At 41.0% G+C, this 26,328-nt stretch overlaps 1 long non-coding RNA gene across 1 annotated transcript in view; it reads left to right on the top strand.

Annotated features, from left to right (window-relative positions):
- The first annotated feature begins 2,961 nt into the window (after nt 1–2,961).
- Nucleotides 2,962–26,328, top strand: part of LOC132210920 (uncharacterized) — a 74,591-nt gene continuing 51,224 nt past the window's right edge. Inside the window, exons 1-2 of the long non-coding RNA XR_009447162.1 lie at nt 2,962–3,164; nt 23,874–24,126. This is a non-coding gene — a long non-coding RNA (uncharacterized LOC132210920). The remainder of the gene's footprint in view (nt 3,165–23,873; nt 24,127–26,328) is intronic.

Genomic DNA, 26,328 nt, shown 5'->3' with positions numbered 1-26,328 from the left:
TTCAGTTCACAAGAAGAGTATATTAATGGTAAATCTGATTTTTTACTCTGCAGATGCTTCCAGACCTGCAAAGTTTCTCCAGAACATTTATATTAGGATGGCCAAAGGAGTTTGAATCAGAAAATATCAAAATGGAGAAAAATAAAACTATATTGTTAGACATCTCCTCTGTCAGTGCTGGCCAGGGATCAATTCTGCTACTTCCTTAGATTTCCTCCTTAAAATCCTTCACGCCTCTCCTTCAACTATCTAACATCATTTCTAACATAACAAAATATCCACAACATTGTTGAAAACTATCAACCTCCCACTCCTCTCTAAAGTCTGTAAACATGTTGTCACCACCCAGATTTATGTCTATCCTAGAACTCCATGTTTGAATGCCACCAATTAGCCTTCTACCCGTGTGATAGTTCCGAAATAACATCACAGTTGCAAAGGGCATAATATGTATATGTGATGGTGGTAACTAATCCTCCTCGTCCTTTTTGACTTGTCTGTAGATTTTGGTATTGTTGACTACACCATCCTCCTTCAGCATTTCTCCAGTGTTTATCCAGCTGGATGGGACTACTCTCTCTTGGTCCATTCGTATTTATCTAACAACATCTCTTCATGCTCCTGCACCATTACTCATGGTGTCCCCCAGGAAGAAGAGCCAAGGACCAGTAGACAATAAGGCCAGGAACAGATATAGGCTATTCAGGCCTATTAGTTTGCTCCACCATTCGATGAAATATTGGCTGATTTGATCATCTTCAACTCTACATTCCTTCCTTTTATATATCTCCCTGATTAACAATCTGTCTATCACAGCCCTGAGTATCATTAACAGCCCTGTCTCAAAAGTCTTCTGTGGTAAAGTTTTCCACATATTTACCACCCTCTGAGAAAAAAACATCCTCATTCTGTCTTAAATGTGTGAGTCCTTACTCTAAGTTTATGTCCCCTCGTCTTAGACACTTCCATAAGAGGAACCTCTCTATATCTACCCTGTCAATCCCCCTAAGAACCTTGAATTTTTCATTTGCGTCCCCTTTCACTTTTCTGAACACTAATGATTACAAGTGCAATCTACTAAGCCTCATAAGAAAATCCTCATAAACTAATTCCTCCATACCAAGGTTCAAACGAGAGAGCATTCTCTGGAATCCATCCAATGCCAGTATAGTCTTCCTTTTATGAATACATTCATACAGGATGTTGTGGTGAAAGGCAAGTGTCGGTGACTTTTTATTACAGAGTCCTGAGGCATTCCAACCTCAACTGGGATTATTACAGATATTTAGCAGCAAACTCTAACTGTGCATTACCAATAATGTAAGAACTCCAATCATTGCATCTTCAAAGCTGTGTTTTGAGCTCTGATACTCAGCAATGAATAACCCTGCCAGTGTAGTCAAATTTCTTCAGGTTATTAAATGTGAATTAATATTCTGAGTCAGAGTGCTTAAACAAGGTTTTGAAATTCCTCTGTGCTCTATTTTTAGTGTAATGGTTAATGTGTTTTGTATCACATTCCTGTGAGCATTATTTCGAATGGTTTAATGATTTTTCTGAAAAACGTCATTGCAAATATCTTAACTGGTATTTTAAAAATAGCTCCCAAAAAGAAATTTCAGTCACTAAAAGTAAAGTGTTTCCATTGTCAACACTGCTATAAATATGGTTTGTGAATTCAAGTAAGGCTGCGTAGGCAGAATGTGTGTGATGTGGCAATATTTCAAACAGTGTAGCTTGCAAAGCAAGGCCAGGTTGGGCTGAAGTTCCAATGACAGACAGTCAAGTCTGTTTAAGGTATTTGATTTATTTGCGAGGCAATAAAGCAATTGTAGAACTCCTACAGTGTGGAAGCAGGCCATTTGGCCCATCAAGACCACACCAGCCCTCCAAAATGCCTCCCACTCAGACCCACTCCACTACCCTATCACTGTATTGCCCATGGTTAATCCATCTAGCCTGCACATCCCTGGTCACGATGGGCAACTTAGCATGACCAATCCACCTAATGTGCACATCTTTGGTCTGTTGGAGGAAACCAGAGCACCTGACACACAAGATAGCAAGGTGTAGAGCTGGATGAACACAGCAGGCCAAGCAGCATCAGAGGAGCAGGAAAGCTGACGTTTCGGGCCTAGACCCCACAACACAAGGAGAACGTGCAAATGGCGCACAGACAGCTGCCCATGAGTGGAATCAAACCTGGGTCCCTGGTACTGTGAGGTAGCATTGCTAACCACGGAGCTGCCCCTTTGTGAATGCTTTATAGCATTCATCAATAACACTTTTTCATACCACTTGCTTCATACTAACCTATGCTCACAGTTGCTCAAGCACATATCCATCATATGTCTCAACAATTTGATCCTCTGTGTTACTCTGTAGCTTTATTATGCCTGATGTGCATGGATTAATAGCACAGCAGGGAATAGCTTTTAAATTAGAATGGAATTCTTGCTGATCCATTTTACACTGTTTTTCATTGAATCATAGAATGATTCAGCACAAAAGGATGCTGCTGAACCCATAACGCCAATGTTAGCACTTTGAAAGACCTACTCCATTAGCCCCTCTCTCCTGCCCTTTCCACATAGCCCTGTCAATTTAACCTCTTCAAGTATTTATCCAATATGCTTTTGAAAATTACTGCTGAGTCTTTCTACAAGCCTTTCAGGTAGTGCATGTTTACTACATAATACATTTCCCTTCTCACTTTTGTTTCTTTTGTCTGTTTTCTTTCTTTCTCCATCTTTACTTCTCAAAGATCCATACCTCTCTGAGGCTAGCATCATTTCAGCTTAAAGGTAATAGGGACAATTTTCAGCTAATGATACCCAGCTGTTGGGGAATTGTCTGCCTATTGTAGAAGCTGCCTAATTAAAATAAAACAAAAATAGTGTTGGCTGGCCAATGCTGGAGGGCTGGGCAGTGAATCCTTCTACCTGGATGTGGTTTAATGTACTGAATATTCATGTATAGGCAAAATAAAGGTGACAGCTGTTTCCCTATCAGACCCTGAAATGTAACACTGTATGTTTTATTACTAAGCAGGTCGCTGAGCTGGCGCTAACCTTTTCAAGGAGACCTGTTGCTAAAAATCAGCAGTCCTCGGAGAGTGCCAATAAGGCTTGTTATTTTTGAGTGTTTCGTTATTAAGACAACAGGTAAGAAACCTGAAATACTTGGAACATAGATAGTAGGAACTGCAGATGCTGGAGAATCTGAGATAACAAGGTATAGAGCTGGATGAACACAGCAGGCCAAGCTGAACCAGAGGAGCAGGAAAGCTGACGTTTCAGACCTAGACCCTTCTTCAGAAAATGAAGCTGCTTGGCCTGCTGTGTTCATCCAGCTCTACACCTTGTTATACTTGGAACATAGTTAACTTTTAACTCCAAAGTATTTGTTTTTAACAGAAGCTTACTACCCCAAAGTTGACAACAGATGTAAGTTCAATCACTGTCTCTTGAAGTCCCAGTGGGAGCTGTGGAATGTTGCACCTGTAAAGTATCATGAAAGATTCAAATAAATAAAGAAATATAACAGGAAGAGAGAGGCGGTTGGTCATTTCCCCTGTCTCAGCAGAAAGCTACCTCTTGTAGAACCTTAGATAACAAGGTGTAGAGCTGGATGAACACAGCAGGCCAAGCAGCATCAGAGGAGCAGGGAAGGTTGACGTTTCGGGCCTAGACCCTTCTTCCTCTGACACTGCTCGGCCTGCTGTGTTCATCCAGCTCTATACCTTGTTATCTCAGATTCTCCAGCATCTGCAGTTCCCACTATCTCTTGTAGAACCTTTGTGTTTTGTCTTCCCAGGAAAATACATTAACGGGGCTTTAAAACTGACTGGAAGACTAGTCAATGTGTGTTAATGGTCAGACATCTTAGCATTGTATGCTGTGAGGGTCAAAGCTCTGAGGACAGTCATGTAAACATCCTTTGCCTGCGGACAAAAGAAAGGGAAAAGTTCTCTTGCATTCTGAATGCTGCTAGTCAGCCACTAGCAAAAGAAATCAGGACAGAAGAGCTTTATCAAACTACAAAGCCAGGAATTTCAAATTAATTCATTCAGCTGCTAATGTCAATGCCACCGGTAACATCTGCTGCATTGGCTGCAAAATTTAATGATCCACTCTTCACAAACAATTCAGAGGCTGATTTTCTTTCTATCTATCGCAGCTCACCTCTTATTTCTAACTTGTGTGTAGCATTATTATTTCTTCTCACATTTTGTAGTTAATAGACTCAGGTTTTGCAATCACTCAAGAAAGCCTGTTTAAGTTGGCTCCTTTTAAGACGTAATTTAGTTTGTGTCTGAGAGAAAAGTGTTGATGAGGGAAGGGGTTCTTTTTAAAATAAACTTATTGTGGCTGACAGAAGGTGAAGATGAATAACTAAGAGCAACCATTTCACTCTTCTTCATCTGGGAGCTTAATGGTTGGAGTTATCTTGTTTGCAATTGTAACAAATTGGGAACTAAGCCCAGGGACTGGTTGTAATGCCTTCCAGGCACCATAAGGAATCTTTGCAGCCCACCACTCTGTCTTCCCAATATAGCTTTGGGGAGCTATAAGGGGACATGAGATGTCCTTGGTAAATAGGATTAAGGAGAATCCTGAGGCATTTTATCCATAAATTAGGAGCAAGAGGGTAGCTAAGGAAATGGTAGCTTCACTCAAGAACAAAGGAGGGAATTTATGTGTGGATCAGAGAAAGTGGATAAGATTGTTAATGACTGATTTGCATTGGTATTTACCAAGGAGGAGGAAATGGATGAGGGTAAGATTAGGGAGGAGCATATTGACATTCTAGGGTATGTTGACATTAAGAAGGAGGAGGTCTTGCGTGTCTTGAAAAACATTTAGGTAGATAAGTCCCCAGGGCCTTGATGGGATCCATCCCAAGATACTGAGGGAGGCAAGGGAGGAGATTGCTGGATCCTTGACAAGATCTTTGTATCTTCTTTAGCCACAAGCAAGGTCCCAGAAGACTGGAGAATAGCCAATGCTTTTCCTTTATTTAAGAAAGGCCACAAGGATAATCCAGGAAATAATAAACAGGTGAGCTTTATATCAGTGCCAGGAAAATTACCAGGGAAGATTCTTAGGGACAGGGTTTACTCACATATGGGGACAGTCAGCATGGCTTTGTGTGGGGTAGTCTTGTCTCACAAATTTGTTTGAGGTCTTTGAGGAAGTAACAAAGATATTGATGAGAGTAATGCAGTGGATGTTGTCTACATGGACTTTACTAAAGCATTTGACAAAGTCCTTTATGGTAGGCTAATCCAGAAGATTCAGTTACATGGGATCTATGATGACTTCAAAAGTTGAATACAAAATTGGCTTGGTGGTGGAAAACAGTAAGTAGTTGTGGACGGATAGTAGGAACTGCCATTGCACGAGAATCTGAGAAAACAAGATGTAGAGCTGGATGAAACAGCAGGCCAAGCAGCATCAGAGGAGCAGGGAAGCTGACGTTTTGGGTCGAGACCCTTCTTCAGAAATGGGGGAGGTCAAGGGGATTCTGAAATAAATAGGGAGGGGGGAGGCTGATAGAAGATGGATAAAGGGGAAGACAGGTGGAGAGGAAACAGACAGGTCAAAGAGGCGGGGTTGGAGCCAGTAAAGGTGAATGTAGGTAGGGAGTTAGGCAGGGAATAAGTTAGGGAGGGGATAAGGCAGTCCGGGGAAGATGGGCAGGCCAAAGAGGTGGGATGAGATTGGGGCATAGGAGATGGGGATTGGGCTTGAGGTGGGAGGGATGCTTGGGGAGGTGGGGACGAGTTTGGCTGGTTTTGGTATGCACTTGGGAGGGGAGATTTTGAAGCTTGTGAAGTCCAGATGGATACCCTTGGGCTGCAGGGTTCCCAAGCGAAATATGAGATGCTGTTCCTGCAGCTTTTGGTGGCATCATTGTGACAATGCAGAAGGCCCAAGATGGACCTGTCATCCAAGGAATGAGAGGGGGAGTTGAAATGGTTTGCGACTGGGAGGTGTAGTTGTTTGTTGCTCATTTAGCATTAGTGTAATTGTGGAGGGGATTTTTTTTGACTGGAGATCAGTGACCAGTGGTGATTCACAAGGATCAATACTGGGACCTCTGTTTGTAATTTATATAAATGATTTGGATGAAAATGTAGGCGGTCTGATTGATAAGTTTGCGGATAACACAAAAATTAATTGAGTTGTGGATAATGAGGAAGGTTGTCAACGGATGCAGTAGGATAGTTGGAAAGTTGAGTGGAGAAATGACAGATAGAGGTTGTTCCGAACAAGTGCGAGTTGATGCATTTTGGAAGGTCAAATGCAAGAGGCAGGTATAGAATAATGGAGAATTCAAATCCATCACGAGTCTAATTCGATATAAATGAAGGATGGAAACAAAGAACTTTAATGAGAATGTAGGTACGAGGGAAAAGTGCTCAATATGTGAAGCTAAGTGCAAGTAATTTATTGTATAATTCTCTCTATGTGTGCTGGTAACTTGAGATTTTGGAGCCAACGGTCAGGTAGGAGCAAAAAAATCGCTTTTTACTTCTGACTGTTCAATTGTTGCATTTAGTGAAAAAAGGGATTCTAGTCCCAGCCTATTTTCAGTTTAATCTGCCATCACTTTATAAATGTTATTTGTGGGGAGGAAAGAGAAACACTGACAGTTACATTCCTATAATTCTGCTGTGCCATCCTGCTCAACTAGGAAAATTAACATCAATAATCACTGCAAGATCGTCTCGAACCATATAGAGAACATTATCTAAACTGCATTTGATGACCTTCTGAAGGTTTTGGCTATGAATGAATGTCTGCTAGCGTCAGTCTGTTAGTACTGACTGCAGTCTCATCTTCCGAAAAGGAATCCTGGGATTCAATTAGACAACATTTCAAAACAACTGTGATCAATCTGGAATTCTCAACACATTTCACTGTAAGTGAACAAATAACAAACCTGAGCTGTATTGGTCTAACCTGGAAAATGCCTCTGTACCTCCTTCCCAACTGTTATGTCCCCAGTTAAATTTCCAGTTAGAATACAATATTTGACTTTTTGCACTGGATTCTCATATAAATTCATAAGTACAGCAAAGTACAAGAGCAGAATTGTGCATTTAAATGGTGTCTTCAACTTAGAAAAATGTCCCAAGACACTTCACAGAATAATGATTGAACTTCATTAGGCACTGAATCACAAAGGTGATGATATAATTCAGTAACTGCTTGGAAGGCCAATGTGGATTATTCCCAGCCTTGAAGGAATGTCATATCTAGTGGATATCAAGGAAGCTTCAAAGAGAAGAACTTCAAAGGGAAAAATGTAGTGTAAACTGAACTGTTAGTTATTTCAGACTGTGAACATGATGGGAGAAAAGAAAGCAGCCTGGGTGAGAGGCATACTTGTATTTTCCCCTTTCAAGAGTACATGAGAACAGGGTTTAAAAGTCAATTTCAAGCCTGCTTGGTGTGTGCTCGTTGTCAAAGGTGCATTCTGGATGACACAGCTGTGAAAAAACCTAGTTGTCCCTGTGCTGCAGATAAAAAGAAAGTAAAAACCTCTGTCTTTGCTAGAGGCTAATAAGCAAGTGAAAGCGCATATGAAAGAAAACAGGACAAGGACTTTACAACTCACCTGCAAAGATACCCACTCAAAATCAACAGCTCACCTACCAACATCAATGCTTCCAGTATGATCCAGTGGAACAGCTAGAATGTCCCATCCTCCTGGAACTCAGAGGCTGATCTGGATTTGTTTTAAATTTTATCTTTTGTTTTGGCTCACCTCTCATTAAGAATGTATGTGCTATGCTATTACTTTTTCCCATCTTTAGTAACCAGTAAACTCACTCTTCAAGAAAGCCTGCTTCATTTGGCTCATTTTAAAATTTACATTCATTTGGTCTGCACTGAAAGATACTCTCTATGGGGAGTATGATAGAGATTCTCTCTATCTTTTGCTGTGGCCAAATTGTTTATGGCTGAATCTAAAGAAATGGGGTCAGTTCATCCTTCCTTACCCAGGAGCTTGACCATGTTCGGTAATCTGTGCGGAATGGTAATAAATTTGGGGAACCTTTGTCTGAATGCAATGTAACCAGTGGACCTCCTGTAGTGGAGACTAGGATCCTTGGTTGGGGGAATGGGGGTTGGATGATGGGTATATGCTGGGTGAGGGGCTTTGCTCATTGGGCTATGGGCTGCCAGCTGGGGTCCTCAGTGGTTCCTGGCCACTGCCTGGTGATGTCACTTTGCGGGGAGATGTTTAAAATGCCTCTAACTGCTGCATGCCACCATGTCCAGGATTTGCTTTGGTCACCACTCAGTGGGGGTGCTCTTCCTGACTGACGTGATGTCTATTGAGGTCGGGCTTGTTGGCTCAGTTATAGAGTCATAGTGGCCACTCTTCTCTCCCTATCTCTCTCTTGCCTCATGATAAAGGCCTGGGCTCTGGGGCTGTTTTGGAGGATGGCGTATCCCAACTTGTGGCAATGTTGAGGGTTTTGGCCAAGCTTAGTCGGAGTTGTGGAGGTGGAGAGTAATGGCTGGACCAATCCAAGGAGTCTAGAAACTGTCCACCTGCTGTATTCCACAGGTGGCCAGGGGAGCACCCACCTTCTGCCATGTACCAGCTGCCGTCCCAGGATGGGCATCTGAGCTTGGTCATGGCTGGCACTCTGAAGGCCTTGTGTATGTGTGTGTGTTTGTGTGTGCGTGTGTGTGTGTGTGTGTGTGTGTGTGTGTATGTGTGTATTTGTGTTGCTGACAATCTCAGTCACAGTAGTGCCCCCAGATCCCCCTCATCTTTTAAACTACAGCAAGTACAGATCCAGAATCCTTAACTGTTCCTCATATCACAAGCATGATGTGCTATTCTGGCAAAATGGACCATGCACTGCAAATGCTAAAATCACCTGAAGAATTGTATAAAAAATTGAGCATAAATTTATGGAAACCATTTCCATTCAGGGCCCAGAAATCAGCTACAATGGGTTAATGCTGTCTGTTCTCTCTTGGAGAGGCTGTAAAATTTATGTCTGTTTAAATGATGACACAGAACATGTTTCTTTCAATGTTGGACACATGGCATTTTACAGCATCTGTTATATTGCTTATGACTGTAGTTTAAGACTTAAAAGAAATTAAGTATGCGAGCCAATGCTGCTTCTGTAGACAGTAAACTATTTACTTCTGCTGCTATTGTCAAGAAAATCAGGAAAAAAACATTCTAATTTTTTTAAAATTCACTCAACACCCCAACATAGTACAGAAAAATCTCCAGCTGGAATTCTATTCAGTCGAACTCATGCACCTTCCCTCAAAAAAATACAGACTGTTCACAATATAGATAAAAAGAAATAAAAAGAAAACTGAACATTCATGGAGTGTACAGATTCAGAGCTAAAATACTCATAATTAAACCAGATTATGAAATACTGGCTTGTCAAAGGAAAGTACATTACCCAGATCATTGAAGAATAGTTGACATTAAAGGATCCATGACTCCATAAGACAGTAGCTCAGCATTCATTGAATTTAAATTTGCCTGACAGACAAAACCAGTTCATGTTAAATGTTAATATAGAGGATGATGATGATAATTAAAAGCAATGTATGGATCTGTAACCCTGCGGAGATTACCTGGGATGCCCAAGATGTTATTCAGTGAGGTGAAACAAAACATCATTCAAAACATCATGTTATTTGATCAAATGCAAAAGTCTAGATCTGAAGACTAATATCTCAGCAGGTGTAACAACAACAATGTTAAGAGAGATGCCAAGTGACTAGACTACAGTTACAAAGTTAACAATGCAGAAGTAAAAGTTTTAAAAATAGTTTACACTACATCAGCTGCCTTATGTTCACTGCATGAATCAGATCATAACTAGGTTAAACAATACAATAAATGCTAGAAACAAAAGGATGACAAGACTTCAGTACCTGCATCATGTATTTCCAATGAGTTGCTGCTGAATATGTTGGCATTCTTGCAAAGCTATTTATATGACTCCATATCAATTGCAACAGGGCTGATGCTGGGCTTTTGGGTCAGCTACTGAGTACCTTTGAACAGGATTCCTGCACGGGAGCCTGCAGGCAACCCACCAGGAATTAAAAACAGAAATTGCTGGAAAAGCTCAGCAGGTCTGGCAGTGAAAGAATCACTGGACCTGAAACATTAACTCCGATTTCTCTTTACAGATGCTGCGGAGCTTTTCCAGCAACTTCTGTTCTTGTTTCTGATTTACAGCATCTGCTGCTCTTCCGGTCTTTAACCTATCACGATTTGTTTACCTTGCTCCTTACATGGCGAAGTCTGCCAACCTCTGGGTCAACACCAGTGGTAGAAGGCTGAAGGCCCAGTTAGGGGTGCCAGTTGACAGGCAGAGGGGTTCCTGCTCACTACCCTTCCGCCTGTCTACGCCATTGAACTTGCCAAACTTGCCATAGGGGAGGGCATTCAATCTCACCTTTAACCTATAGGCTGGAATTTTTTTGAGACATTGAAGGTCTTGGCCGCTGGCTGGACAGATGGCGACAGCCCTGTGTTGCCTCTTTTAGGGCATAACTACTGTTTATTTTGCCGCTGAGGACTAATATCCAGAGGACTAATATCATCATGATCTTCTGTCCAATAAGTGGTTCCCACCCAAAACCTGCTTGAGTGTTTAAATGCCCTTTCACCAACAAACTTGCCATAGGGGAAGGCACAAGATTCTGCCCTTGATTCCAGATCAAGATTTTAAGATATATCATGATATCAATTTATTCATAATACTTGGGAAACCAGGCATGAGGCTAAAAGAGAACACATTTTCTTTGAATGATCAATAATAACTAGTTTTAAAGCAGGTTTTGGAGAAACATTTGTTGACTGTGTTGACAGAAAATTTTGATCTGATTTTTTTTTCATTGGCGTCCCAAGATTTTTTAAATTGTGGTACGGAGTTTTATCACCTTTTGATTACTTAACACAAGCTTGCATTTCTTTAGACACAATAAGGACTTCAAAGGTAGCACGGTATAATCTCAAACTACCAACTTCCTAAAGAGTTCACCTTTTATTTATTCACTCTGATTCTCTACTGGTTTGGCACAATTTTAGGCTCCATCACATCTGCCTAGTTTTCTAGAATTCCTGCAACAAGAAGTTTAAGGGTCCTCAGCATGTTTCTTCCTGTATTGTGCACAATGAAGTAGATCTTTGGGCAATAGCATAACAAGTCAGCAACCTGTTATATATCTGTCTTGATTTTTAAGTCCCATTGAAGTTGCTACCACCCAATTTGTGCCATTGTTTAAGACCAAGAATAACCTCCTTGGTTTTGGTTCTAGAGACCATATATATATTTTCCAATTTTTTCCCCATCTTCCTATGTTGCTTCCCCTGTGTTGTACTGACAGCAATTACAAGTGCTCATTCTTCATGTAAGAGCCTTGATGATGAGGGTTGGCTAGTTGTTTAATGACAAGGCTAAAACAGCTAAACATGTCCTCTCCCGAAGTAGTAATATCAATCAAGGAAAAGGGTGCTATTATTTATGAATTTTACCATGAATTTTGAAGAACACCCATTTGGGTTTTTTGAAAGAAATAAGAGAGAATAATCGTTAAAAAGATAATATTGACCTTGCCCAGTGTCAGTTTTGCAGCATTCCATGTTTTTTCTTCTTCCACTGATGCATTAGAAACAGCAGCTTGAACTCCAGCTGAGTCTCATCACAGCAAATAGTCTCTATCTGTAACTGGCAGTATTTTCAGCTGCACAATGCAACATCAGGGAAATATTCAGCTTTTGAGAGCCAGAAGACAAAGAGCTTATCAACTTTGCTGGATTCTAGCTCATTCAAACACTAGAAGAGCACTAAGAGAAGAATGGCAATAAGTGGAAGAAAAGCCCTGTAGTGTGTTGCAAAAACCAAATTAAATGCCAAATAACGGAATCTTCAATTCCTTTCAGGCCCAAATTTCAAGCAGATATATAGATCAGGCATAATGGGAACTGCAGATGCTGGTGAATCCAAGATAACAAAGTGTGAAGCTGGATGAACACAGCAGGCCAAGCAGCATCCCAGGAGCACAAAAGCTGACGTTTCGGGCCTAGACCCTTCATCACCCTCTCTGATGAAGGGTCTAGGCCCGAAACATCAGCTTTTGTGCTCCTGGGATGCTGCTTGGCCTGCTGTGTTCATCCAGCTCCACACTTTGTTATATAGATCAGGCACTTCATTCAGCAACTGCTAAAGTACTTTGCATTTTGCCACTTCCCCACTTTTGATACAACCCTCTAGTTTGAAATTTGAGCATTCTATTACCTTTTTCTTAATATGGTGAGTCATTTTACTGTGAAATGCACTACCTAAAAGGGTGAATGAAGCAGATTCAACAAAATTTACACAGGGGAATTGGTCAATATTCAAAGGGGAATGATTTTCAGGGCTATGGGGAAGGAGAAGGGGCTTGGAGCTAATTGTACAAATTAACCGAAGGCCAGCATAACATGATGGGCTAAATGCTTCCTTTGTACTGTATCTTTCTATGATTCTCTAGATTTGGGACAAGCCATGATATTATCTCCCCATTGTGAATTAGTTGCCTGGCTCTAAGTGGGCAACAGCATTTGAGAACTCTCAGAGTTACTGGGTTTCCTCCTACAGTCCAAAGATGTGCAGGCTAGGTGGGATTGGCCATGCTAAGTTGCCCGTAATGTTCAGGGGTGTGTTGATTAGGGGTATGGGTTTGGGTGGGATGCTCTGAGTGTTGGTGTGGACGAGTTGGGCTGCAGGACCTGTTTCCACATTGTAGGAATTCTATAATCTATGAGCTAGTGAGCAGACTGAAACTGATAATTGTCTATAACAGATGAGCTTACAATCTGGAAGCAGGCTATTTGGCCCAACCAGTCTCTGTTGATTGTTATGTTCCACATAAGCTCCATCCCATCTTCTTTCATCAGATCCCATCCTTTATCATTTCCCCTATTGTAATTATATAGCTTCCCCTTAAATGCACCTATCCTATTCACTTCAATCACTCCACGTGGTAGTAAGTTTCTCATTCCAATAATTTTTTGGTTAAAGAATACCAGTGAATTTCTACTTCAATAAGCCCAGAGATAATAAGAACTGCTGATACTGGAGTCAGAGATAACACAGTGTGGAGCTGGAGCAGCGCTGCAGGCCAGGCAACATCAGAGGAACAGGAAAGTTGACGCTTCGGGTCGGGACTCTTCTTCAGAAATTTCTGAAGAAGGATCCCGACCCGAAGCGTCAACATTTAAATGTCTTAAATGACATTATAAAACTTACAATGACCTTAGGTTTTAAGATGATGTATACATTTTACATGGGGAATTTTTGGAAACAGACAGTGAGCAGTGAATGTTAATTGCTTTAGGTAGCAAAAGACAAATTTTGACATTGTGTATATTATTTTAAGTATTAAACTAAACCACCAGCAGGACCTGAAAGGAGAACTATTTCCTGATTGCTTTCTTTGAATGTCCACTTTTAGTTCAACGTCACGCAAACTGAAATTATTAAATGCTACAACAGAGACAGGCCATTCAGTCCCTCAAGTCCCCGCCAGAGCTTTTTCGACAAAAGTTATGTAGCTTAATCTTACTGTTTAGTTCACTTCCCATTACTGAAAAGGTATCTGTACTATCACTGAGCCATGGCAGATGGTAAGGCCACATTTGGAGTACTGCGTGTAATTCTGATTGTCTGCTATGGGAAGGATGTTATTAAACTTGGAAGTTGCAGAAAAGATTTATAAGGATGTTAATGAGGCTGGAACATTTGATTTATAAGAAGAAGCTGGATAGGCTGGGACTTTTATCCCTGGAGAGCAGAAGGTTAAGGGATAACCTTACAGAGGTTTATAAAATCATGAGGGGCATCGATAGTGTGAAGTGCCAATGTTTTTTTCCAAGGGTAGTGGAGTCCAAAACTAGAGGGAATAGGTTTAAGGTGAGAGGGGAAAAATTTAAAAGGGACCTGAGTTGCAATTTTTTCACATGAAGGATGATGCGTGTATGGAAATGAACTGCCAAAGGAAGTGGTAGAGGTGGACACAATTACAACATTTAAAAGGCAATTGGATAGGTACATAGATAAGAAAGGTTGAGAGGGATTTGGGCCAAACGTAGGCAAATGGCACTCGTTCAGCCTAGGAAACTTGGTCAACATGGATCAGTTGGGCCGAAGGGCCTGTTTCCGCACTGTATGACTCTGCGACTTTTATCTCTGAAAAGGAGCAGGTTAAAACTAGGATCAGTGCAAAGTAGGCAGGTTAAATGAATCCCATTGCAATTAAAGGAAACAAAAATCCTCGGCTTTTTTTAGTTATTCTTTGTATTTATTGTGTTGTGCACATGTCTGGAGCAGGTGGGATTTGAACTCTGTGTTCTGATCTACTACACTACAAGAGGCCTTAAGGGAAGTTTTTTTTATATTTCATAATCAATCTATTCAGAGATGTTATGAGACAGCTGGGACAGGTAAGACTTGAACTCAGGGTTCCTGGTACAAAGGTAGGTACACTACCTCTGTACCACAAAAGCCCTCGTCAGGGGAAATTTTTTTTAGATATCCAGAGATATTTTTATGTATAGATGAACATCTTTTTCCACCACAAATTCACACGTGTTACTTTTTTCTTTTATCCTTCATCACTAATCACCTGTGTATCTAATTAAATTACCAATTTTATGTGCAAAACCTGTTAGCGCATTATAACAACAACAAATGTAAGGGAAAGTTACACAGCAAGGGAGGGGACAACATCAAAATGGAGTTGGAAGAGGGAACAAAGCTTGTCAGAGAAAGTGTTTTTTATACATCCAGAAGTGTTTTCATACACGACTGACTGCTTTTCTTTCTCATCATCAAATCACAGCGGCCGTTTTTTTTGTTTTATTTAAACTACTAGCCACCACCAGCGGGACACTGCTCGAACTGCAGATGCTGGAGTTGGTGTTGATACAGTGTGGAGTTAGAGGATCACAGCAGGTCAGGCAGCATCAGAGGTGCAGGAAAGTCAATGTTTTGGGCCTAGGCCCTACATCAGTCTTGATGCTGCTCCTCTGATGCTGCCTGCCCTGCTGTGTTCCTCCAGCTCCACACTGTATCGACAGCCACCATCAATAATCACTTGTGTAGCCAACTAAATATTTACAAGCAAAGCCCACTACTGGCAATACAAAACACCGAGATTGGAGGGGAAGTAGGATGAGAGGTAAAGGGCTAAATCAAAATGGAGTTGGAGGGAGAAAGAAAGCACCGTATCACCACCTTCTAAAGTAATCAAGAGCATTGATGGACACCATGTGCTCCCTGTCCAAGGGGACTGAGACACAAATGTAACCATGGAAGAGGGCAAACAGTCAGTAGATCTGACTCCCTCAGCCTGGACCTGTTTATAGCCAGCACAGCCAGTCAGTGGTAGTGTTTTTTTTTCTCTAACCAACCAGCTGCTACCACACACCTCTGGAACCAATGGGACTTGACCCCAGGCCTCTCGGTCCATATTGTGCACTAGCATTGCACAATAACAGCCCCATTATCAGAATTGTTTAACAAATAGCTGAATTGACTTCACCGGTTTTAAATGAACACTCAGTCAAAGTTATAACCCATCACCCCATCCCAGTGCTCTTGTGGCACATCGGTCATACCCTACCTTTGAGCCAGGAGACATGTGTTCAAGTTCCACCTGTTCCATAGATATGTAATAACATTGCTGAGCAGGGGATTGATTAAAAATACATTTAAAAAATAATTCCCTGGGCTCTCTAGGTACAGTTGTAGAGTTGCTACTTCTCATCAAAGGTGCACTGGTTTCAAGGCCCATCTACTCCAATGGTGTGTGTTATCATCTCAGAGCAGGTTGATTTGAGAATATCTAAAGTTATAGTCACTTCACAACTCAGTTTAGAATTATCCCACTCTGCCTCTCCTTACTTCTCCCTCATCTTTGATGGCTTGCCGTGCCCATAATGAGCTTTGCACATAAATTATTTAATTAGAAACACAGGTTAATAACTGAAAAAAAAATCCATGGGTGATTTGATGATGATTAAAAAGGTTCAGTTGTGTTTAGGAGCACTTCTGGAAATATGATCAATAGGTACAACCCCAGAGTTCTTGTGGTACAGTGATAATGTCCCTACCTCTGAACCAGGAAGCCCAGGTCTAAGTTCCACATGCTCCAGTGGTATGCAACGATATCTCTACGCCGGTTGGTTAAAAATGTCTAAGGCTATAATCCCGGTAATAGTCAAAATACAACTGTCATTCAGTTATTACTATATTCATATTCTAGTCCTAACAATGTTTAAATGAGAAAAGAAAATTAAGGAAAGTAGAATTGACATCAAAAAAGAATGTCAGCATAATTTCCTCCTTCATCTGCAAAATGTTCACATAAGCAATGCTCAATTATTGCAAAGTTGGATAGAGTACTTGTGGATTGGAAAGCAGGATGTTAGACTCTGATGTTTGTAAAATGATAGGGGGGAAGAGTTTGTGGTCCCTTTAAAAGATGATGTGCTTTTTCTGTGCTTAGAGATTTACAAAAAAAAATGTCGGTGGGTAGCTTGTGGGTTGCAGGTGCACAGAGAGCTCCTAAAATTGAAACATTTATATCAAAGGCTGTTTAGTTAGCAATCTAGGCAGCAATTCTGTTTTGTTAGCAAGCCACCCAGTTTGAATGTCAGTCAATTAATTTAAACCAGGGATTTAGAAATTTAAAAAAAATTAAATTTAAATCTGATGGTTTTGACAATGTAGGTCCATTCATATTGTAAGACATTGAAATGTCATCAAGGGTATTAAAGAGGAGGGCATTTGAAAATTGGTGTGGGAGCAATTGCTATCTGAAAGAGTTAACAGTCATCAACTCTAAGAGAAAATCGCTGGCTCTCACAGAATTCTCTAAATCGGCAAAGTAACCATCGTCTAACTAAGGGTAAAGGGGCACTCTTAGTGAATATTCCTGACACAAGAATTCAAAGGAGAATGATATTCATGACTGAAGATCAGTAGAGGAAGCACAGAACATTCTGGAAGACATATCCTGGCTGCCATTTTGAGAGACTAAGATTTAATTTTTTAAAATTTCATTTATATAAGTGGGACTTGTATTTATTGGAACAGCATCCCGTTAGAATTTTGTTTTATTCGGGAATAGTTAATAGTTAAGGGGAATTGTTTTGGTTTGTTTACAGTGCAGTCATTTGTTCACTGTTAGAGTTACACAAATAAATTGTTAGTTTATAGATTATAGAATGAGTGAAAGGAGTTAATTTCATTTAACTACTCCTTTTTAACAGTTTGAGAGTAAGAGGCAGGTTATACCATTTTTACACTTCCTTTAACAGATTATAAGATGAGGCAAGCCTCTCTGGGTGTTTCAGCTTCAGTTATCGGGGGGGGGGGGGGGAGTGGTCGACCTCATCCTTGATAAAATAATTAAATGACATTGTGACTAATGAAGTGCCTTCTGCATTCTTAAAGCCATGAAAGTACTCTGTTGTTATGCATTAACATCTTTATATTGAAGTTGTTGCATCTGCAATATGAAACTAATGTATGCGAAGATGATAGAGATAGTATGAATTACCGATGCTGGAGTCAGAGTTAGCACAGCGTGGAGCTGGAAAAAACACAGCAGGACAGGCAGCATTGGAGGAGCAGGAAAGCTGATGTTTCGGGTGGAGACCCTTCTTCAAAATCTTGATTTGAAATTTTCTTGTCTTACTTAACTTCCATGCAAATCCAGCCTTCACTCCAGGGAATATATGTGTGCTTTTATCATTATTTTAAAAGACAGTACACCAGCTAGAAATTGGTGATCATCATCACTGGGAGACAATGCCCCAATTGACCTTAAACATAATAAATTATGAATGTGTTTGACAGGATAGATGTAAAGAAAAAGGTCAACATTTGGAAAGCTAGGAGTATCTCTACATCAGTCGGTTACAGATATGAAGCTAGATTTTAGGTGTAGCAGGCTGTTATGTATCTGCAGTCAAGATTCCAATTACAGAGTTTAATGGCATGATATCCAGTCCTCGTAGCTGATGGCCAAGTGAAGGGCCAACAGAGGCTTCTGTCCCCACAGTGCCACCAGGAGCATTGGCTACTGCTGGGACTGCACCCAGCCAACAACAACAATTATGGCAGTCCCCCAACCAAAGTAAAGGTGACTGGGATTTCTGAAGCCTGTCAGACAAGTTTGGCAGCATTATTTATGAGGATGAAGCTATTTCTAAGGCTCAGCCCTGGCCACAGGTGAGGATTGGACCCTTTATTGATCACAAGGTTCAAGGTCCTTGGGTTGGAGACTCTCTCCATGCGTTAACTCACCGAGCCAGCAAAGATGTCACCAAGATACGCCTAGTGGTTTCTCCATCACGCTTAAGCTTCACAATTTAGGAGTCTTAATTCATCCCGGGTTGGAGAGACAACTGCTACAAACCAGTGCAAGACTAGGAAGTTGGAGAAAATCTTTCTTCAGTGGGGTAAGAATAGATCTGTGTTGAATAAATTGTGGTGTCAAAAGGTTGGCAGGTGGGACAATAGCTGGGCAATGAGCTACCTTAAAATAAATGTTGATCTGGGCAGTTAAGGGAAACATAGGGCAAATTAATCAAGTGCTCCAGGAAAAACAAGAGAGAGAGGTAGAAATTACAGAAAAAAAGTGTGCTATGACAGATGTTAGGTAGAAAATACAGGTGGTGAAAAATCAAACAAGAGAACAAAAAAGGCAGTCTGAAACGAAATGGGCAGCTAACAAGAAAGGAAATCCCAAAGTTTTCTGTCGGCATTTAAATAGTAGAAAGACAGTAAAGGGAGGAGTAGGATTGATTAAGAAGCAAAAAGGGAATTTATACATGGAGGCAGAGGACTTAATGAAGATCTAAACAAATACTTTGCTCCTATCTTATCAAGGAAGAAGGTGCTATCTACAGCCTGGTGAAAGAAGATGAATTTCAGTCACTTATTTAAATTGTTTAAATTGATAAGAATGAGGAATTGGATAGGCTGGCTATATGTAATGTTGACAAGGCACTGGGACCAGATGTGATACATCTAAGGATACTGAGGGAAGGGAGTGTAGAAATTACAGGGCCACGGCCAATAATTTTCCAATATTTCATAGTTTAGGCGGAGATGTCAGTGGACTGGAGAATTGCAAACATTATACTCTTATTCAAAACATGGGTTAAGGCTAAGCCAAACAATTGCATACTGTTACCCTGCTTGCCCAGTAGATCTTGAAGTCAAGACTTCCTGCCTCAGGGGATGTGGAAGTCACAATCTCAGGCAACTAATTGTTAGAGCTATACAAGTGTGGTTTCCAAGGGCTAAGCCTGTTCCTGACTTTCTCACTGCTTCCACATTAAATCGTGGGCATCAATTTCCATGCAGAAATGTATCACATGAGGGACAGTAAGACTGTTGTAAACGATGGATAATTAAGAGAATAAAATAAAACCCTAATCATTCCAGCCTTGGTCCTGTGTGATACGATGAGATTTGAGCTTGAGGAAGGATTGTCATCCTGTTGGCCTACCTTCTTGGCAGCTGAACTGTGGAACAGGGATTGTTGCAGAGGTACTTCATCTTACAAGAAAAGGTGGAACCTGACCGCAAAATTCATGGAGCTGCTTTTAGTCACAAAACCTCACTAAAATGAGAAGAGGAGGTTAAATTGTTCAAGGACCATAGTTCAGCTACACAACAGAGAACGACACCTAATGCACCAAAATACATCACGTCACCTGATGACACTATTTCCATGCAAACATTAAAATTTGAGTTACCATCAACTGGATAAGAAAACCAAATAAACTTCCACATTTTTGGTGCTTAGAGAAAACATCATATCCAATTGTCATCAGCATTAAGCTTCATTTGACAAAAATATATAACATGACATCAACCTGCTTGATTGCCTTTTAAGTGAGAGCACAAGTTATAACTTACGGAGTGCAAAATATATAATATAAAAATCATGGCCCATTCAGCAATATTCTCTTCCTCTACTGCGATTCCATTGTGCTTAGTGATTCCTATTATTCCATTTCCGTTGGAGATTTTGAAGACAGCTTCACTCTCACTGTATATGAATGCACTCACAGTGAATTAAGACATTGTGGGATGAGAACTGATTCAGAATGGCTTTGAAATGTAATTTCCCTCTACTAACAGATGGAAAACACAAATTGTCTTTACTGAATTAATTAATTTGGAAAAAGGATTAGATTTTCACACTTGAAATTCCTATCTTATATTTAGATTCTGATATGCCTATCTGCATTTTTTATTCCATAATCTTTCTGAAAAATTGGTTTCAATAAATAGAGGTGTAGTTGGCTGCAAGTTCAAATCCTATGGGGTGTTCTGATGAATCATATAACCTAAGTTATGAAAAAATGCACTCATTGCAGATGCACAATTTCTATTTTCGGCTTGCTCTGACATCATGTGGATCTACTGTACATGCAACTGACCATCTTGTGAACATTTAGATTCACTACTGATTGTACTCAACAGAGAAAATATGCTTCTATGAGCAATTGTTGTTTTGTTATGCTCTGTACAGTTGAAATTATAGGAATTCCCTCAGGCAAAGCAGTGTCAAATTGAATGAAGTAGTCCCACCCTTAGTTTTTCACTCTTGTTTAATTATTACCTTACTCCTCGTTCAGTAGTAGGTTGGAATTCAGCTTCACTGAGTAACTGAAAGCTGCATGTTTAGAATAATAGTCTGAAAAAGAAATTGAGAGCAGAAAGTTAGGATATGAATGTCTGACTGCTCCCAGGAGCATCAAAATCCATTAAAATCTGAACAAAGTGGTTTAAAAAAAAGTGATGTCTTGCGGTGCCGAAAAGATCAACTCACATGGCTAAATAATTGAAGTGATCATGGCAGGATAAGATGATAATTTGTCTACTCTAGTGTTTGGATGTGGAGGATGTTAGGTTAAAGTAGTATGAAGGGTCCCAACTTCAAACATCAACTTTCCTGCTCCTCTGATGGTGCCCGGCCTGCTACGCTTCTCTAGTTCCTCACTGCGTTATCCATGATCAACATAAATGCTGCTTTTGTAAACTCTAATAGCATGGGCTGAGTACTTTGAATCCGGCAAACATCCAGGCTACAAACATGCATGGATTTTTCTTAGAATTCTCAATTCTGGATTCATTTAGAGGAAAAAACTTATCTGAGAGCAAAAGAAAGACTCTTTAAGAAGGATGCATTGTCTATTGCTAAATGAGAAGTTAAGGAGAAAAGTTGCAGATTGGCCATGCTAAATTGCCCATTGCATTTAGGTATGTGTCAACAAGCTTTGGGGTGGGATGTCTGAGGGTCAGTGTGGTTGATGGGATCCTATGATCTATGACGATGCAATTAAGTTGGAAAAAAAACTCTGTAATCTGCAAAGATTAGTCATACATCAAAGGATTGGGCAGCCTTTAACAATTAGTAAAAAGTGTCTCCCACTTTGAGAGATTCTCGGACCAAACAGCATAAACTCAGAATAAAGGCTCACTCATTTAAGATAGAGATAAGGAGGAATTTCTTCTTTCAAAGGATAATGAATCTGTGAAATTATTTACTGCAGAGGGCTGTTCAGGCTGGGTCATTAAATATATTAGAGGGTGAGACAGACAGATTTTTAATCCCCAAGGAAATTCAGGGTTAAAGGAAAAGCCTAAGCAGCAAGTGATAGCCAGAGCTAAGTGATCCCACAACCAATGGATTAGATATAAGCTCTGCAGTTTTGACACATCCAGTTGTGAATGGTGGTGGGCAATTAATCAACTCATAGGAGGAGGAGGTTCCACAAATATCTCCATCCTTAAAGGTGGAAGAGCTCAGCACATCAGTGCAAAAGATAAGACTGAAGCTTTTGTAGCAATCTTCAGCAAGAAGCGCTGAGTGGATGATCCATCTCGGCTTCCTCCAGTGGTCCTCAGCATTACAGATACCAGTCTTCAGCCAATTTAATTCACTCCACATGATATCAAGAAATGGTTAGAGGCATTGGATACTACAAAGGCTCTGAGCAACATTCTGGCAATAATACTGAAGGCTAGTGCCCCAGAACTTGCCTCTTCCTTAGCCCAGCTGCTCCAGTCCAGTTACAACACTGGCATCTACCTGGCAATATGGAAAATGGCCCAAGTATATCCCGTAATAAAAAGCAAGACAAATCCAACCTGGCCAATACTGCCCTATCAGTCTTCTCTTGATTATCAGTAAAGTGATGAAAAGTGTCATTGACAAAGCTATCAAGCAGCATCTGCTCAGCAATAACCTGCTCAGTGATGCCCACTTTGGGTTTCGCCAGGCCCACTCAGCTCCTGACCTCATTACAACTTTGGTTCAAACATGGACAAAAGAGCAGAATTCCAGAGGTGAGGTGACAGTGACAGCTCTTGACATTAAGGCTGCATTCGACCAAATATGGCATCAAGGAGCCCTGGCAACACTGGAATCAATGGGAATCCAGGGGAAAAATCTCCAGTGGTTAGAGTTGCACCTGGCACATAAGAAGGTGGTTGTGGTTGTCCAAGGAGAGTGTCTAAGCTCCAGAACATCTCTGCAGGAGTTCCTTAGCATAGTGTGCTAGGCCCAACCATCTTCAGTTGCTTCATCTTCCCTCCATCGTAAGGTCAGAAGTGGGGATGTTCACTGATAATTGCGCAATGTTCAGCAGCATTCACAACCCCTCAGATACTGAAGAAGTCATACCAAATGCAACAAGATCTGAACAATACCCAGGCTTTGGCTGAGAAGCGTCAAGTCACACTCATGCCCACAAATGCCAGGCTGTGACAATCACCAATAAGAGATAATCTAACCACTGCCCCTTGACATTCAATGGTGTTACAATCCCTGACTGTCGACATCCTGGGGATTATCATTGACCAGACATTCAAGTTCATAAACACTGTGGCTACAAGAGCAGAGCAGGGGCTTGGAAAACTGCAGCGAGTAACACACCTTCAGATTCCATAAAGCCTGTCCGATGTCTACAAGGCACAACTAATGGAATACTCTCCACTTGCCTGGATGAGGCAGCCCCAACAACACTCAAAACATTTGACAGCATCCGGGACAAAGCAGCCCGCTTGATGGGCACTACATCCACAAGCATTCATGCCCTCCACCACAGATGCTCAGTAGCAGCAGTGTGTACTATCTACAAGAGACATGTGGAAATTCAGTAAAGATCCTCAGACAGCACCTTCCAGACACACAACCACTTCCATCTAGAAGGAAAAGGGCAGCAACAGCACCACCTTCAAGTTCCCCTCCAAACCACTCACCATCCTGACTTGGAAATATATCACATTCCTTCACTGTTGCTGGGTGAAAATCCTGGAATTCCCTTCCTAATGGCATTGTGGGTCAACCCACAGCAGGTGGACTGCAGGAGTTCAAGAAGGCAGCTCACAACCACCTTCTCAAGGGCAACTAGGGACGGACAATAAATGCTGGGCCGGGCCAGCAACACCCACATCTCACTAATGAATAAATTTTTAAAAAGCAGGAAAGGTTGAGGATTATTAGATCAGCCATGATTTAATTGAATGGCAGAACAGACCCAAATGGCTGTATGGCCTACTTCTGCGCTCATGTCTAAATGTCTTAAAGTGGCAGAAATGAGACTATATGAGAATGCCTACTGCATACATTTGAATATGTTCCATGTATAGGCATTCCATGGCCCTTCTTGATGGAGTCCATGATGTGCTGCCAAATGGAGGCTGAGGTTAAATCATAATTTGTGTGTAACATGAATGCTGACTGCTCACATTAGTAAGGACTTGTTCTTTATCTGATTTTCTCCATTAGGAATCGTGACCAACCGATCCAACCACATTCAGGACCAATAGCACAATACTACAAAGATGCAGAGAAATGAAAGTGAAATAAATATGCCAGCAAGCCTAAGGCTAGCAGCAATTTCCAGCAACTTCCGAACAAGATCAGTACCAAGAAGTTGCAGCTGAATGTCCCTTCAGGAATCGCAGGAAGTACAGGAGACCCAGAACGTATCATCCTCGACGCCATTCCCTCCAGATGAGTGAGGTGCAAATTTCAGAAGGTGATGCTCCTAAATAAGAGCAATGGGAAGATGTTACACTGCATTGGGCATTAAGGAAAGAGTAACACTCCCTTGGATTGTACCATTGTAGAATGCTAAGGACAGGAAACGGGTAACTTGGATTTCATTGCTGAAGTTACAGTGACAGTTGATTAGATAGGTGATGATGAAAAACAGCAATACATTTACAAATGAGCACTTGTATTTGCAATGACATGTCGCCCGTGCCACATGTGTGCCCTCAAAAGCCTTTGTTTTTCATTCCCCTCTCTCTATGCACCATGAATGCTGGCAATGCTTGACCTGCTGAATTTTAAAAATGCTGTCGGCACCCAGAATCCCAAGAGGTCTTGTCAGTGGCAAGTACTTCCATCACTGTTGAGTGCACAGCAGCTCAAGTAGGGCAGCATAAAGCCATGGTAGGCAGCTAATGAAGCAAACTGTAGAGAGTACGCTAGAGTTCACGCAGGGAAACCTTCAACAAAAATCCCTGAATTTGACACTTAGTCAATTTTTGGTAAGATTCTGCAGATTGTTTTTAAAGTGACAATCAGAGAAGGTTTACACAACACATTCCTGAAATGAAGGGTTATTTTATAAGGGAAGGTTAAACAGGGTAGCACTAAACCCACTGGACTTACAAAGAATGAAACATATCAGATCCCAAGGGTACTTGAAAGGATGGATGCACAGAAAATGTATCTACTTGTGAGAGAGACTAAAACTAGGGAATATAGTATTAGAATAAGAGGTGTCTCTTTTAAAACTGGAGTTTACTTCTGAAGTACAGTCACTGAACTCGAAATGTTAACTCCGTTTTCTCTCCACAGATGTCTTCAGACCTGTTGAGTTTCTCGAGCAATTTCTGCTTTTATTTCAGCCATTATCTTCTTGAATGACGGGACGCATTGGAAGGAGCAAATGACCCACTCCTTCTCCTAAGTCTTTTTTTCCCATCCATATATTCATTCTGGAGTGGATGAATCTATCAATGAGAAAGTTCTGTTAGGAACAAGAGCATGAAGTAATCAGAAAGCCAATTGTTTCCTTTGGTGAACAAAAGCATGCAAAAGGTTGAGGTTTAAGTCAGGGTTATAACTCTAGAGAAAGAGAAAAGAAAGTGAAGATATAAGGGGCAATCAATGTGGATTATTGATCTTCCGCAACACTTGAGCCCTGTCTGATAAAGGAGCGCAAGAAAGGATGTAAAGCAACACTGTGTGTTTCTGTCATCAAGAAAAAACAGTTTCATAACATGCTGGCATTCGATGTACAATAGTGTGAAATTATAAATAATAACATTGGTTATAATGTGCATTTCCTAAAAATAAACCTTCTGCCTGGACCATTAGATTTTTATCTTTTGTAAGCAGAAAAGGAGACATGAATTGTAACTGACAGTGGGGATCCCAGATATAATACACATGAGGAACTGCAAGGAACAGAAGAGCATCATATGCCCTTTAACAATACACAGAAACAGCCATCTATCATGTTTATACTGTTTGACTGCTGAGATCTCTCAGGGAAATTCAAACAATTATATAGATGCAAACGATTCATAAGCTAAATTAATCATAACATGCTATATCTTATCACTTTTTCTTTAGCTTTCTGTGTTTTATCTTATAAAAGTGCACAACTTTGATTAATCCCTGCATGAACCACTTTCCAAGAACACAAACATGAGTTGAGAATTTCTGAGAAAGGCTCTACACAAAATCAGGGTGATTCTGAAAAATAAAGTCAAATGTTTAAAGAGATAACAAGATGCAGATCTGGATGAATGCGGCAGGCCAACCAGCATCAGAGGAGCAGGAAAGCTGACGTTTCGGGTCTCGGTCCTTCTTCAGAAATGAGTGAGGGGATGGGGATAGAAGATGGATAAAAGAGCAGATAGCTGGAGAGGAGACAGACAGATCAAAGAGGTGGGGATGGAGCCAGTAAAGGTGAGAGTCGGTGGGAAGTTAGAGTGGGGATAGGTCAGTCCAGGGAGGATGGACAGGTCAAGAGGCAGACGGGGTTGGTAGGTAGTAAGTGTGGGTGGGGCTTGAGGTGGGAGGAGTGGATAGGCGGGAGGAAGGACAGAAAGGTTAGGGAGGCGGGGCAAGCTGGGCTGGTTTTGGGGTGCCATCGGGGTTTAAGGAAACATCTTTCTTAGCGTACTTCAGAGTATTTTTCATAAGGATTAAGTTGTTTAAT

Source organism: Stegostoma tigrinum, chromosome 23 (assembly GCF_030684315.1).
Source record: "Stegostoma tigrinum isolate sSteTig4 chromosome 23, sSteTig4.hap1, whole genome shotgun sequence".
Taxonomy (NCBI): domain Eukaryota; kingdom Metazoa; phylum Chordata; class Chondrichthyes; order Orectolobiformes; family Stegostomatidae; genus Stegostoma; species Stegostoma tigrinum.
Note: the sequence above shows the minus strand (reverse complement) of the source record. Positions and strands in the feature narration are given on the sequence as shown.